The following is a 15,572-nucleotide window of genomic DNA, read 5'->3' as shown; positions in this document are numbered from 1 at the left end:
CCAGGTCGTTGGCCAAGAAGAAACTAGGGCATAAACAACTGGGGCCCTACCAAGTCGAAGAGCAGGTCAACCCGGTAGCGTTCAGACTGGCACTTCCGGAGGGTTCCAGAATGCATCCGGTATTCCACAGATCGGTGCTCACTCCCTACAAGGCACCGCACAGGTTCCAGGAACCCGGAACGGCGCCGAGTCCGGTCAGAGACAGAACAGGGCACGCGGGAGTGGCACAGAAGGAGCGCATCAACGAAGTCACGGAGATTTTGGACTCCAGATGGGGGGAAGAGGGGGTAGAATACTTTCTCGCCAAGGAGGGCACCCCGGCCAGTGCGAACAGCTGGGTGCCGGGCTACGCCTTGGACGAACCTCTCCTCAAAGACGAGTTTCATGCCCTCTTCCCCCATAGACCTATGCCAGCAGACTTTTTCGACGACTGGCTTTTCACGCCCACGCTTTCGGCCAGCACTTTCCGGGGGTTCGACTCGGACGAGGACCCGACACAAGACGTCCGTTCCCCGGAGGGGTCACCCTCGGGATCTGCATCAGAACCCTCGTATTGGTGGGACGATAGACCAGAGGAGCAGTTCCGCAGACGGTGGCTGGAAGGTCCAGGACGAGCAACACCGCCAGGAGGAAGTGAGGGAGAGACGGACATGGACGTTTTCGGGGACGACCCTGGTTTCGAGCACGGCGGCACAGAGATGGAAGCGGAGGTGACCGTTGTCGACGAGAGCAGGGAGGAAGACCCGCGAGACTTCAGATGGAGACCCGCCACGGGAAGCGACCGATATCCGACGTTCGTCCCTTTGCAACAGCAGCCCCCAGCTCCAGCACCGGAAGGAGGGGAGGGGGGAATGGGGGGCTTCGAGGGGGGGATGGATGTCAGGGGTTTAGGAGCAGAGGCACGGGCAAGGGAGGAAACAGAGAGCGAAGGGGAGGAGGCAGAAGAAAAGATGAGTGATGACGACGACCCGAGATCTCCTAGTCTTTCCAGTGAATCAGAGGATTCACAGAAAGGAGCACCAGTGGCCAGGGCAAGGGGGGAGTCTAGGGGGGCACCCCAGGAAGATAGAGCCAGAGGGGACTCAGGGGGGAGCAGCTGGAAATCGGGACCAGCGTCACCGCCAGGAAGCAGGGAAGAGGAAAGGAGCCAGGGGGGAAGCGCTGGCAGCTCACCACAGGAGGGAGGGCATGAGTCAGGAGTGGCCACACCTCCATCGGGGAGCGAAGAAACGGTTAAGAGGAAAGTGGAAGGTTGGGCGCGCGCGCCAAGTTCAAATGCAGAGGAAGGCGGCGCAGTAAGCAGCCCCGAAAGGGAACCAGGTCCTAAAGCCCGGCGCAAGGAGGCAGGAGGGTCCGGGTCAGCATCAGAAGAATCCCGGAAGGAAGAAGCCCCGGGGGGTAGAGGGACCCAGAGGAGGACAGTCAGGCGGAAAAGGTGGAGCAAGGCTAGGATATTAAGTTGGTGCACACGGGGCGGAGACTCAGACGGAGCTTCGCCGATCTAGCTACTAGACGTAGAGTTGCGCGCAGCAGCGTGGGAATGGAAACTGTAATCCAATAAAGACTTTTACTTAATGATCGCTGGCTAGCGTGATCCTCTGTGAGCTAGGATCTTCAAGCAGCTCTGACACATACGCTTCAGGTTACATACACTTCAGGTTATAGACTCCACTAACCCAGAAACAGTACCTCGGGTTAAGAACTTTGCTTCAGGATGAGAACAGAAATCATGCTCCGGCAGCACAGCAGCAGCAGGAGGCCCCATTAGCTAAAGTGGTGCTTCAAGTTAAGAACAGTTTCAGGGTAAGAATGGACCTCCAGAACGAATTAAGTACTTAACCCAAGGTACCACTGTACTGTCCACTCCGATGGGCAATAGGTCTCCAGGGGAGATTCTCCCAACCTTAGATTTCAGGGCTGAATGTGGGAGCTTCTGCATCCAAATGAACACTCAGGAATTGGTGCACAAATAGAATATTTGATACATTCCTTGGAGCTTTTGATTCTGGACCTTCATTGTTGTCCTAATGAGAAAAAAAGAATGTCCTGAGGAGGGAGTATGGGACTGAATGTTTTAACTATGTAGTGTACAAGGCAAGGCTGAAAGAAATGAGCATGCACAGCTTAAGAAAATTAAGGGTTGGAAGACAGTATGATAGCTAATACTGTACCTAAAAATTTGATTTTTTGTCCAAAAGTGATAGAAAAGTCCTTTATCTTCCAGTTATACAATGAATCATTTGAACCTTGTTCATAATACACCCATTGTTGCCTGGGGAGTGATGGCAAAAAGCTGAGGACATCCAACCAGTCTCTGAAAATAGACAAAGCGACTTCTTCGATACAAAAATTGACTGATCAAGTTTCCCAGCATACGCAAGCAATAGAGAACTTGCAAGGAGCAACAGCGGAAAACCGTGAACTAGCTGGAGAAGCAATTCAAAAAGTGGGAGCCTTACAAAAAGAAGTTGAAGAAATAAAAGGAGAAGTCAAGCCTCTGCACAAACAGGTGGGTGAACAACAAACCTACCTGTCAATGGTGGAATTGAAAAATCGTGAGAACAACATCAAATTGAGAGGCATTCCAGAACTTGAGCAAGGAGACTTGATTGGATATCTGACACAAGAATTTTCAAAGTTCTGGGGCATAACAGAAGATACAGACTTTAAAATTGTCTCGGCATACAGATTGGGAAGACTGGTAAGGAAAGACAGATCCAGGGACTGTTTGATAATTCTAAGATCAAGGGAAGAGAGAGACAAGATCCTAGGCCTTCATTTCAAAAAAGCAATTCAAATACAAGACAAAAGGGTGGAAATTTATAGAGATATCCCAAGACAGCTGTTGGACCTTAGAGCCACCTATACAGAACTAGCAAAATTACTGAGACACAACGCAATTCCCTACAGGTGGGAGTTCCCACAAGGATTATCCTTTACATACAAAGAAAGGAAGATTAAAATTAGAACACCTGAAGACAACCAAAAGTTCCTTCACGATCACGGTGAAGATCTCCAAAAAGGAGCAGATTGGCTTCCACCTTTACCAACACCAATTCTGCCTGGAAGCGGGCCAACGCCTGCCCCCTCGGGATCGGAGCAAAAGGAAGACACCTCATCTTAAGAACATCTCAACTAGAACAGGATGTCCCTGCAGCTACTTAGTTGGAATATAAATGGCGGGAATTCTCCGGAAAAAAGAAGGAGGATATTTCATATCCTAAAAAAAGAACAATTGGACTTAATATGTCTTCAAGAAACACATGTGACCAGGCTCCACAGGAAAGTATTAATCAATAAAAGATTAGGCCAAGAATTTATCTCATCAGACAAAGTTAAAAAGAGAGGCGTTGTAATATATGCAAAGGAGAATCTGACACCAAAATTCTTATTCAAAGATGACCATGGAAGAATTCTCGCAATTGAAATTCAAACACAAGGGGAGAAGATTCTGATACTAGGAATTTATGCACCAAACGATGGAAAATCAGAATTTTATAAGAAGCTGCATGAGACACTGCTCGACTACTTGGACTATTCTAATATTATCGTGATGGGAGACATGAATGGGGTGGTCTCAACAAATATGGATAAATCCCAAAATCAAAATTTAACAACAGACGGCAGACTCCCCAAAACGTTTTTTGAAATGACAGACAATATGGACTTGATTGACATCTGGAGGACAAGGAACCCCTTGGGTAAAGAAGGAACCTTCTTTTCTGAGGCCCATTTGTCATGGACACGAATCGACCAAATTTGGATATCTAGAGGGCTGGCACCTAAAACAAGAAAGGTGGAAATCTGCCCAAAAACCTGCTCCGACCATAATGCCTTAAAAATGGAATTGAGACTTATCCCAACCGGATCCTTTAGATGGAGGATGAATGACACCTTGCTAAGAGATCAAGAGATCGTTAAGAAGGCCCAAAAAACTTTAAAGGACTATTTTGAAATAAATTTGAACACTACGGTCGAGAAGAGAACAGTCTGGGACGCAAGTAAAGCTGTAATGAGAGGGTTTCTGATACAACAGAACACAATAAAAAGAAAATTTTGGAATGGAAAAAAGGAAAAAATCTTAGAGAAAATAAGTGAAGGAGAGAAAAAGCTGAGGACCAAACCAAAATCAAAAGAGGTATTAAGAGAAATCAAATTCCACCAAGCACAATATTCGAAATTGATTAATCAAGAAATTGAATGGAAAATTAAACAAATGAAGCAGAGATCGTTTGAATCAGCAAATAAATGTGGAAAATTGTTAGCTTGGCAGTTGAAAAAAAGACAAAAGTTAAATACAGTTACAAATTTAGAGATTCAAGGAAAAATAGTGCAGAAACCAGAAGAAATAAGGAAGTGCTTCCACAGATACTTTAAAGATCTTTATGCACAGGGGCCTCAGCAAGAATCGGAAATAGACCAATTTTTGAGAACAAATGGTCTAACTAAAATAAGTCAAGACCAAAGAGTAATTCTCAACAGTAAAATAACCCAACAGGAAATTGAAGGTGCCATTCGAAATATGCAACTCGGCAAATCTCCAGGCCCGGACGGGCTCACCTCCAAATATTATAAGACTTTGAAGGACTTTTTGATACAACCATTATTGGAGGTTTGCAACCAGATTATGGAGGGGAAGAGGGCACCGGAAACGTGGAAAGAAGCATTCATCACATTGATTCCAAAGTCGGAAATGGAAAAGACCCAGCTTAAGAACTATCGTCCCATCTCACTCCTGAATGTGGATTACAAAATATTTGCAGACATTTTAGCAAATAGATTTAAAAAAGTATTAAATGAAGTAATTCATAAGGACCAAGCAGGTTTTCTCCCTGGCAGACATATGTCGGACAATACCAGGAACATTATTGACATATTGGAGCTTTTGAGAATTAGGAACACAAGGGCCGCTTTAATTTTTATTGATGCGGAGAAAGCATTTGACAACATTTCTTGGAGGTTTATGAAGAAAAACCTGAAAGGGATGGGAGTGGGAAGGGGGTTTGAAAATGGAGTAGAAGCAATCTACTCAGAACAAAAAGCCAAACTGATAGTGAACAATGTGGTGTCGGAGGAACTCAAAATTGAAAAAGGGACACGACAGGGGTGCCCCCTATCTCCTCTGTTATTTATTTCTGTCCTGGAGGTATTGCTGAATATGATCAGAGAGGACCGGTTGGTGCAGGGTATAGTGGTCGGAGCGAAACAATACAAACTGAAAGCTTTCGCAGATGACCTAGTCTTGACATTACAGGAGCCAGAATCTAGCACAAAAAAAGTTCTTGAACTTATCTCGGAGTTTGGTCGGGTGGCGGGATTCAAGCTTAATAAACAAAAAACCAAGGTTTTGGTTAAAAATCTGACACCTACAGAGACAGAGGGGTATCAGAAAGAAACAGAGTTAAGTGTGGTGAAAAAAGTGAAGTACCTGGGGGTATTTTTGTCCACCAAAAATTTAAATTTATTTAAAGATAATTATGAAAAATGCTGGTTGGAAATCAAAAAGGATTTGGATATATGGGCAAGATTGAAACTTACCTTGTCAGGCAGAATCGCAGCTATAAAGATGTGTGTTTTGCCAAAAATGTTATTTTTATTTCAAACCCTACAGGTCGTGGACAGAATGGAATGTTTTGGAAAGTGGCAGAAGGATATATCTAAGTTTGTCTGGCAGGGCAAAAAGCCCCGAATAAAATTTAAAATACTAACTGACTCAAAAGAAAGAGGGGGGTTTGCCCTGCCGGATTTAAGGTTGTACTATGAAGCTGCAGCCTTCTGCTGGTTGAAGGATTGGTTCTTGTTGGAAAACACTGATGTCCTAGACCTGGAAGGGTTTGACAATGTTTATGGTTGGCATGCATACTTGTGGTATGACAAGGCAAAGGTTCATAAATTGTTCAAAAACCATATTGTCAGAAAATCAATATTTGCTGTATGGATGAAGTACAAGGATTTACTAGAAAGTAAAACCCCGAGGTGGTTATCACCAGTGGAAGCCAAAGTTTCCAAAAAAAGGCCCAATATGGAGGCCTACTGGCCAAAATATTGGGAATTAATTGAAAGAGTTGGAGACAACTGGAAGCTCCAAAGCCAAGACAAATTAAAAAATAAGGTGCGAGACTGGCTACATTATGCTCAAATGCAAGAGGTTTTCAAAATGGATAAAAAAGTTGGTTTCCAGGTGGAGAAATCGAAACTAGAGACGGAGTTATTAGAACCCAAAACTAAGGTACTTTCGAGAATGTATAACTTGCTGCTTAAATGGAATACACAGGATGAGACAGTTAAATCGGCTATGATAAAATGGGCACAGGATGTAGGACATAACATTATGTCTGAGGACTGGGAAAGGTTATGGAACACCGGTATGAAATTCACGGCATGTAGTGCCTTGAAAGAGAACATTATGAAAATGGTATACCGGTGGTACATGACCCCAGTCAAGTTGGCTAAAATATACCACCTGTCTGATAATAAGTGTTGGAAATGTAAGGAGGAAGAAGGGACATTCTTTCACCTCTGGTGGACCTGCCCGAAAGTAAAGGCCTTCTGGGAAATGATATACAATGAGTTGAAAAAGGTATTTAAATATACCTTTCTTAAGAAACCAGAGGCCTTTCTGCTGGGCATGGTGGACCGGAAGGTGCCAAAGAAGGACAGAACTCTGTTTATGTATGCGACAACAGCAGCAAGGATTCTTATCGCAAAGTACTGGAAGACACCAGATTTACCCACACTGGAGGACTGGCAGACACAGTTGTTGGACTACATGGAGCTGGCAGAAATGACTGGCAGAATTCGAGATCTGACCGAAGAAACAATAGAGGAGGACTGGAAAAAATTCAAGGATTATTTGCAAAAATATTATAAGTTGTTTGAATGTTAAGATTGTGCATGATTAGGAAACGTCACGCTTCCGCAACCTATTTAAGCAAAGGATAAAATAAGCCTAGATAAAAAAGAAAAGGAAACAAATTTGAAACAATATATTATGTTTATTGTGAAGGTACCAAAAGTAAACTACAAACTTTCGAAATTGGTAACATAATAAAGTCAAAGATACAATAAGTTGTGAAACAAGGTAACAAATTGCTGATCAGGTTGGAACAATGAATGCAATGTTGGGAAGATGTGGGGAGGTCCAAAAGAAAGTAAATTTATGAAACATGAAAAAAAAAAAAAAAAAAAAGCTGAGGACATCCAGCTATTTTTTCTATTAATCTCATCTGATCCTGAGAACAGCAGTGACACTCCTGAAACAATGCATGAGAACCGAAGTGGACTAGAGGAGGTCTAATTCACTAGGGGTTGAATTCAGACACCATAAATTAAGAACTTTGGTTGGTAATACAGCTACAGCAATTCCTGGATTAGGATAGCTGGACCATGCTCTGGTAACCTTACAATTGGATTCCTGTAATGCGTTCTGCGTGAGGCTACCCAGAAACTGCAGAACACAGCAGCTAGTTTTGCTTGTGCATTTAACAGACTGCTTGTGGGATTTGCACTGTCTTCCAGTCTGCTACCAGGTCAGATTCAAGGTGCTATTGCTAACAAATAAGGCCCTCTGCAGCTCAGGAACAGGTTACTTGAGAGAACCCCTTATCCCTTTGATGAAGTCTGCTAAAAAGTTTCTACTGTAAAGTTCCAAAGACCTCAGAAACTCATTCTGCAGTATCTTGGAGAAGGGCTTTGTGTTTCCCTGTCCGTTCTCTGTGGAATAGCAATCCTCTCAAGTTGTGACAGGTGACCGCACTATCTGTACTTTCCAGAGAGAAGTGAAAAAGGACCACATGTTTGAAGCTCATGTGGTAAACAACATAGTCTGCCTTGAAGATATCTTTCTTTTCCATAAGATGTAGATACAATGATGCACAAGAAATGACATTAAAATAAATCATGGACAATTATTACTATTAAATGTCATTTTGAACATTTATTAATAATGCTAACTTGTGAAACTGGAACTGCAGTTTCTGTATTATTGGCCAAAAGATAATGTCAATAAAGAATTTACAATCTTTTGTCTGTTGTGGAGTGGTCTTAGCTGAATGCCTGTATAAAGTTATAACAATGTAATGCGTAATATATGTAGACTACCACAACGGCCTGATGTACCCAGTTAAGACAAGATGGCAAGAAAATGCAGCTTGTTGTAGCAAGCTTATAAGTTGAGCATCTAAAAAAAAAATCCTTCTGAGATCCACAATATAATAGTTCCCATTATTTATCTAATGTGACTGCCAAGCAGAAAAACAAGGCTCCCATTGGCACCAATGGAAGCTTCCTTGAAATATAAACAGCAGCTTCAGATCAGCCATATTTGTTGAGCCTGATGCAGGCAGAGAAAAAGTTAGCCTTCCTCTCTCCATTTCCACAGCTCCAAGGCTGCTTAGACTACCCCATGGCTGCTTTTTTACATAACGAAAAGCATACACATTAATTGCATCCACATAATTAAATTCACATCTAGTTGGGCCTTCAAGCCCATGGCCATAAAAACTATGCAATTCGGGGTGGTGGGTGTTATCTGCTACTTGGATAATATATCTAAAGAAACACAGGTCATGTTCGGAAAAACTTCAGAAAGTCACAATAGGATAATATCATTATTAGGATCATCAAAGATGTCACTTTCAAAAGCAGTCTTACGAGTACTCTGGAATTCTTCTTCAAGACTGGATGTTAAATAAAACGGTAGGGAGGATGGTGATTTGGGAATAATATATAGTCTGTGCTTTGTAATATTATTAAGGTGGAGTGCAAGCAATGTTATGCAGCCTTAATTAGACTTAGCCTCTGCTAGGATGCACCAGGGGTATTGAGACCAAGAAACTATAATAGATGTTCCCTCTAATTTTTTGAAATGATAAAATCAGCGTAACACATCAGTCTCCCACAAGGAAACACATGGGTCCCTTGAAAGACAGAGAGCAGAAATGAAGAGAAATGGCATTATTTACAGTAACAAACCTTCAGCTTTATTTTATGTGTTAAACTATATGATGGGCAAATAGAAGCGAGATTGAGTAGCATTACTTAGTGGTTGGAGGCAATGTAAACCTCCTTATCACCCCAAAACTTAAGTTCCATCTTAAGGTTGTGGAAAATAATCTTCTTCCAGTTATAGAATTCCTCTCCTCGGAGCTGAATTCATTAATCTTCAAAAACACACACAAATCCCGCTTGTGCATTCAGGTAGAAAAGCTCCAAAAGCCCCATTAGACTTTCCTCACTGTCAGAAGCCTGTTGTGCATAGGCCAAGATGATCAAGAGCCTGGAAACCAAGCCTTATGAGGAACGGTTGAAGAAGCTGGGGATGTTTAGCCTGGAAAAGAGGAGACTGAGATTTGAAGATAGCCATCTTCAAATATCTCAAGTGCTGTCACATGGAAGATGAAACAAGCTTGTTTTCTCCTGCTTCGGAGGGTAGGACTCAAACCAAGAGCTTCAGGTAAGCAGATTCTGACTAGATATCAGGAAGAATTTTCTGACAGTAAGAGCTCTTCAACAGTGGAATGGACGCTCTCCGAAGGTGGTGGAAGATCTGGATCACCACTGATTCTACTTGCTTATGACTGGTACCATTAATAATGAAGTGCTGATTTCCATGGGGTCTGTCAGGCATTCATGGAACACTTTATGGCTTCATTTCTCTGGAAGTGGGCCAAGAAACCTTCACCAAGCTCAGAAGTCACTCAGAATTTTTTGCTGACCGTCTCTGTGATTGCCCAGTTCATATTACATTTCTTCATGCACACATGCATTCAAAGCAGACACTAAAGCACTGCCCAAAAAGACATATGCCCCAAATATGCTACTTTGTACTTATAAGTACAAATTTAGTGATAATTACTCTCAGCTAAATAGAAATATAGTATATATCCCTATAGTGTGGAAGACCGGGTGACTGGTTGGTCTGTGTGCCTCCTTAGCTGGCCGCTCAGTTGATGGGCAGCTTCAAGGCCCTGCTCTGTCTTCTAACTGTTCATTATTTGTAAACTAGGCTTGAAGCAAACAGTCTTTCAAACAGAGGATTCCTTTAAATTGAGGGCTATCCCTTCCCCTTTAAATAATAAGTCCCATGGCCACCATAATCCACGGACTGTCAAGGCTACTCATGTGGAGAGAGAGAAAGAAAGAATCATGTGTGAATCATCTGCCATTTTTTTGCTGTAGCCTAAAATAAATAAATACAAATCCAGTCCCTACTAGCCGTAAGGCTTCTTAGCTATAGCAACTTTACCAAAGCTCTTTTTGGTATTTTGTCAAATACATGTTCTAGCCTCATCCTGTCTTATCATATAGCACATAGAGTAAGCTTATTACAAGCCCACAAGAAGTTTGAAAAAATATTAAGCTTAATGACATTTGAATCTTTAAGTCTGCACCAGTGCTCCTTGTGGCTTAAAGACCCTAAGCTCTAAATACCACAGCGGCTGCTACTTCATACTTCAAGTACAAATGCTAAGAGCGGGAAGTCTTGCTCATACAACAAACTGAAATCCACAAGCATAAGGATATTATTAACTATTTTAGTCATCAGTTTGATTTCTTCTATTGTCTTGCACACAGTACCTACAATGGCAGTGTGTTGAACAGGTCAAAAACTGCTAAGTTTTAAGGATTCTGCTCTAGTTCCTTTTTTGAAGAAGTTGTAGTAAACATAGACCCATTAGGAGGAAGTCATATGCTGCACTTGGTAAATTCAGGGGTTAAGAAATCCTGTCCTTTCACTCAGATACCATGCATAAAACAGGGGCTAAGGAAATCTCTTCTGGAATTTTATCATCTTATAAGGTCTTCCTTATTAACATAAAATACTGGAGTGGTAACCCCCAGCCACTCTGGAACCATTATTCATCAAATATAGTGCAGGCTTAGTGTCCTGAATCATTACCGTAATGCATAGTTAAATAAATTGTGCCAGAACACAATTTTTCTCACGGAAAAACTAGGATGAACTTCCCAGAATGAACATCAAGTATTGGCATGCGTGGCTATGTCAATTGCTGTATATTTCCCGCCCTGTCCCCCACAAAAAGTGCATTTCCTAAAACATGCTAATTTATTGTCATCCGCCTCTCCAATTCAAGGTACCAAAAGTTTCCCTTCTTTACTCTGCAATGGACATGAATCAGGATTGGCCACTGAAAATGGCACCCATATGGTGACTTGTTTATTTATAAAAGTAATTGTATACAACAATTTCATTTTTTACAACAATTATATACAGTCATACCTTGGTTTTCGAACAGCTTAGTTCCTGAACCTTTTGGCTTCCGAACGTCGCAAACCCAGAAGTGACTGTTCCAGTTTGCAAACTATTTTTGGAAGCCGAATATCCGACGGGGCTTCTGCAGCTTCTGATGGGCTGCAGGAGTTTCCTGCAGCCCATCAGAAGCCACAATTTGGTTTTTGAACATTTTTGGAAGTCAAACGGCCTTCCAGAACAAATTCCGTTCAACTTCCAAGGTATGACTGTATACACGATAAAAGCCACTGTTGTGTTTTTTTCTAAAAAAATAAATAACGGATTACCAACTACAGTGGTACCTCAGGTTAAGTACTTAATTCGTTCCGGAGGTCCGTTCTTAACCTGAAACTGTTCTTAACCTGAAGCACCACTTTAGCTAATAGGGCCTCCTGCTGCCGCCACACCGCTGGAGCCCGATTTCTGTTCTTATTCTGAAGCAAAGTTCTTAACCTGAAGCGTATGTAACCTGAAGGTACCACTGTATTTCAAAAAAATGTTTGTGTTAATTTGCTTGCATAAGCCTGGCAGCAAAGGAAACTTTTCAGCAAAAGCAAACATATAAAGCTGAATATAGAAGATTCCTGCTGAAACTGGAAAATCATTCCACAAAATGGGGTCAGTGACACTGTAGGCTTGGTTTTACTTTGATGTCCAATGAGCCTTGCCAAGTCAGGGGATAACCAACAACATTCCTACAGATGATTTCAGTGATCGATCTGGGATATAAGAGTCCAGGCAGTCCCTAAGGTATCCTGGATCTAAGTCGTTCAGGACTTGAACCATGCAAGAACCTTGAACCAGGCTCGGCAGCAGATGGGCAGCAAATGTAGATGTTTTGACAATCATGTCACATGTTGTTGACTTATCCCTGCTTAAGGTTGTAAGACTTAGCGCTGACATTAAGCAATGCTTTTTCTCCTGACACGGGAACTATACTGGGTATCAGTAAGAAGAGATGGGCAGCACTATGTGTTGGGCTGCCTGCAAGGGGTATGTCATCAAGAAGGCCGTTTCTGGCTTCCTTCTCATCATGCTGCAGTTCTTGAGGTATGAGAGATGAGAATTCTGCGGGGAAGGCTGTGGGGATTAATTTATTGAAGAAAGCAATGGTCGCTGAACACATCACAGAAGAGAAAATTACTACTTGAAGACTTATGTTTAGGTTTGTTTCATATATTCATAGAAAACAAAAGGAGTGCAAGATCTGAAATTAGGTCCCCGAAGTCCTTATTTCTCCTCCAGTAAATGTTACTGAGTTATACAGCAGAGCAACAGTTCTATTGGGCTAATAAACAAAAGAGGTGATCCATTCTTTAGAATCATATTCAGATGAAACATTAACATTAAAAAATGCTCCACACACGCATGGGCACACAACGTGAAAGCACCAATATTTCGGAATAGAGCTACATGGAAGTGTTCTCAATGAGACAAGGCAGCCAAGAGCCTGAAAGCTAAAAGATAAATGTTGCTGTACAAATACACAGGAGGTGTAGTGCCCATAATTAACTAATGTAAGATGCTTTTCTTAAATGTACAGCTTCATTATAATCTATTGTGGTTAAAACCAACATTATACATTCAGCAGAATGAGAAGTGGGTCTCTAATTTTATGCTAGAAATAAAACCTACAGCATTTCAACAGTACACATTTTTAGGATTTTTTTTTAATACACTGTTAAAAATAAGAATTCTATTTTCTTGTCTGAATTCAAAAATGATTGACTAGTGCACGGATATCAAGTAATAAATAAAACAGTCCTAGTGCCTGAAAGACTCTTGAATAAAGAGAAAATTATTTTTGGATTTTCTTTCTGATCAGATATGAAATATTCTGAAACGCCACCACTATAATTTGATAAAAAGCTTGATATCTCCAAATGAAAATAGGACTCAGCACTTTCATTTTTTTTCTGTCTCTAAAGGAACCTAGGTAAACTGATTTTCAAAAAATGAAAATCTCAGGCATAAAGGTGGAAGTAATGAAGCAAGTTTAAATATGCGCTGACCTTTGAAATGAACTGCAATCCATGTTGTTTGGCCAGGATCTGGCTGTGTAGCTGTCTCCATTGATTTCCAAAGCATAAAAGACCCGGGTGTTAGAGCTGCTCTGCTCTCTGGTGGATGTTGACAGGCACTGCTGCAAAGCTGTGAACACAGGCAGAAACGGCCATATGCTCAGTGCTCTGAAATATAAAACAAAGAATCCATCAATATATATATTTTTAAAAAGAATATATATATATATAGCCCTTCTGCTGGAAAAGAAAGAAATAGGGATGTAAACTTTTTCAGGTTATAAAATAGCTTCTTTTTATGGCTTTCCATGGCAACTAAATGAAAATCCAGTAATTTGGTAAATGAAAACATAATCCGATACAAGTCAATTTGAAAATAAGTCCATTGAGTTCAATGGGTCTTACTTCCAAGTAAGTAGGTATAGAATTGCCACCTAAAAAGAACATATCCTTAACCAGGCTTCCTCAACCTCAGTCCTCCAGATTTTTTGAGACTACAATTCCCATCATTCCTGACCACTGGTCCTGCTAGCTAGGGCTCATGGGAGTTGTAGGCCAAAAACATCTGGAGGGCCAAGGTTGAGGAAGCCTGTCCTTAACTATGCAGCAATTACTTTTTTATCTGTATGTTACTGGCAGTAAAATATAACCTTGGTGTAGAAACAAGGGCCCAGTTTCTCAAGTGGTTCCTTACCAGTCAGACATTCTGCCTCACCAATATTATTTTTCTAGACAGAAAATAGAAAGGGGGGGAGCTTTCCTTCTATGCTCTCTCACCCTCAGCCCAGTTGTTTTCTGAATCTGCAGAATAATCAGCAATGCCAGTAACGCAGGGCACTTGGGATCCCCTGCCTTAGTAAGCATTACCTTCTTATCCCTCCGCCCTGCCCCTCGCATTGCTGCCAGCTGGTCTCCTGCCAAGGAAAGATCTTGTGAGCATGCAGGTAACAGCTGATACTTTTTGAATGGAAGTTGTACCAGAAGTGGAGGACACAACAATCTGTAGCTCATTTGGGTGGTACAATGGCAGCTTTTGTTTTGGCAGAGAATAAACTTCGTTACATATTTTGGCATACGTATGTAAACATCTATGAGACGTTAACAATACACAGTGGTTGATACAACTTATAAATTCCAAAAAATATTTAAGCAGGTGTGTCACATACAGAAGAATACATATGTACCAGGGGTGTATATATGCTCTGTACAATCTCTGAATAATGAGCAGAACTCATATCTGGAGGATGTATACCTTGACAGAGCATAGAGGAACTTCCATAAGGTGCGACGGGGCAAAGCGGAGTCACACAGAGTGCCTCCTTGTACTTCATAACTCAGTACGTTTTTTAAAAATGCAAGTGCATATAATATCTTGCCAGAGAAAACCTATGTCTCATTTACTAGCCATAAAGTTAGTGGGAGCTGGGGCTGCGGAAAGGGTGGAGCTTTCAATAAGCAAAACTTAACAACACACTGCTTTGCAATGGACACATCTTGCTTTCCCTAAAACGAGGGAAGTTTTTCCATGGCTATCAGATCCCAGCGGATTGGGGGAGGAGGGATAAATAAACAGGAACAGAATCACATGGAGGAAAGTGAATCACTTTCTACTACTCTCCTAATCAACTTTAAAGATGCAGAGCACAAATGCCCCTGGAACGATCTGTCTGCAGTTTGACAGATTTGTTATCCAGGGGCACCTCTCTCATGCCAGCAATTCTGAAACCAATTGCCCACAAAGCATTATGGGAGGTTTAGCGATTCCCCTTTTTACACACTCCAACCTGCAATTGCTGCCACGGTCGCTATCCTTCTGAAATCTGGTTGAGTTCATGCTCTCAGAAAGGGGAACCAAGGCTGCAAATTTTATCCAGTTCTTCCCAAAAGTTAGATGCTTCCTTTTTCAAAAAAGAAAAATAAAGGTGCCCAGCCCTCAAGCCCCTGGGTGGATTTGTTTGCAATTTGGCAAGATTAATCCCTTTGCTATGCCTGCGTATTTCATTAATTTCTGTCAAAAGCGGGGGGGGGGGGGTGTGAGTTATGGTTGTTGTTATTTTTTCTTCCTCCTCATAATACTGCATGATAGGAAACATAGCTGTTGTGGGCATGAAGCACAAGTAAAACTGGGCAGAGAACAGAGCAACTCAGAATAGCTCAACCTGCTTCCTAAAGTCAAATGCAGATCAGAAATGACTCCTGAGGGTCGGAGTGCAGGGAGGGAGTGGAGGCCCCTTAGAGAGCTGCCCGGGAAGTAAAATTATATATATATAAAGACTCTTGAGGCTGGTGCATGTCTT

General features: G+C 41.9%; 1 protein-coding gene across 1 annotated transcript in view; it reads right to left on the bottom strand.

The window, feature by feature from the left end:
* Positions 1–15,572, bottom strand: part of LOC310704367 (uncharacterized protein) — a 375,036-nt gene that overhangs the window by 336,414 nt on the left and 23,050 nt on the right. The window contains exon 4 of the mRNA XM_083497727.1: positions 13,267–13,443. The gene's annotated coding sequence lies outside the window, so the exon portion shown is untranslated. The remainder of the gene's footprint in view (positions 1–13,266; positions 13,444–15,572) is intronic.

The sequence above is a fragment of the Podarcis liolepis genome (genome assembly GCF_965112155.1).
Source record: "Podarcis liolepis genome assembly, chromosome: 3".
Taxonomy (NCBI): Eukaryota; Metazoa; Chordata; class Lepidosauria; order Squamata; family Lacertidae; genus Podarcis; species Podarcis liolepis.
This window is presented reverse-complemented; position numbering and strand designations above follow the sequence as displayed.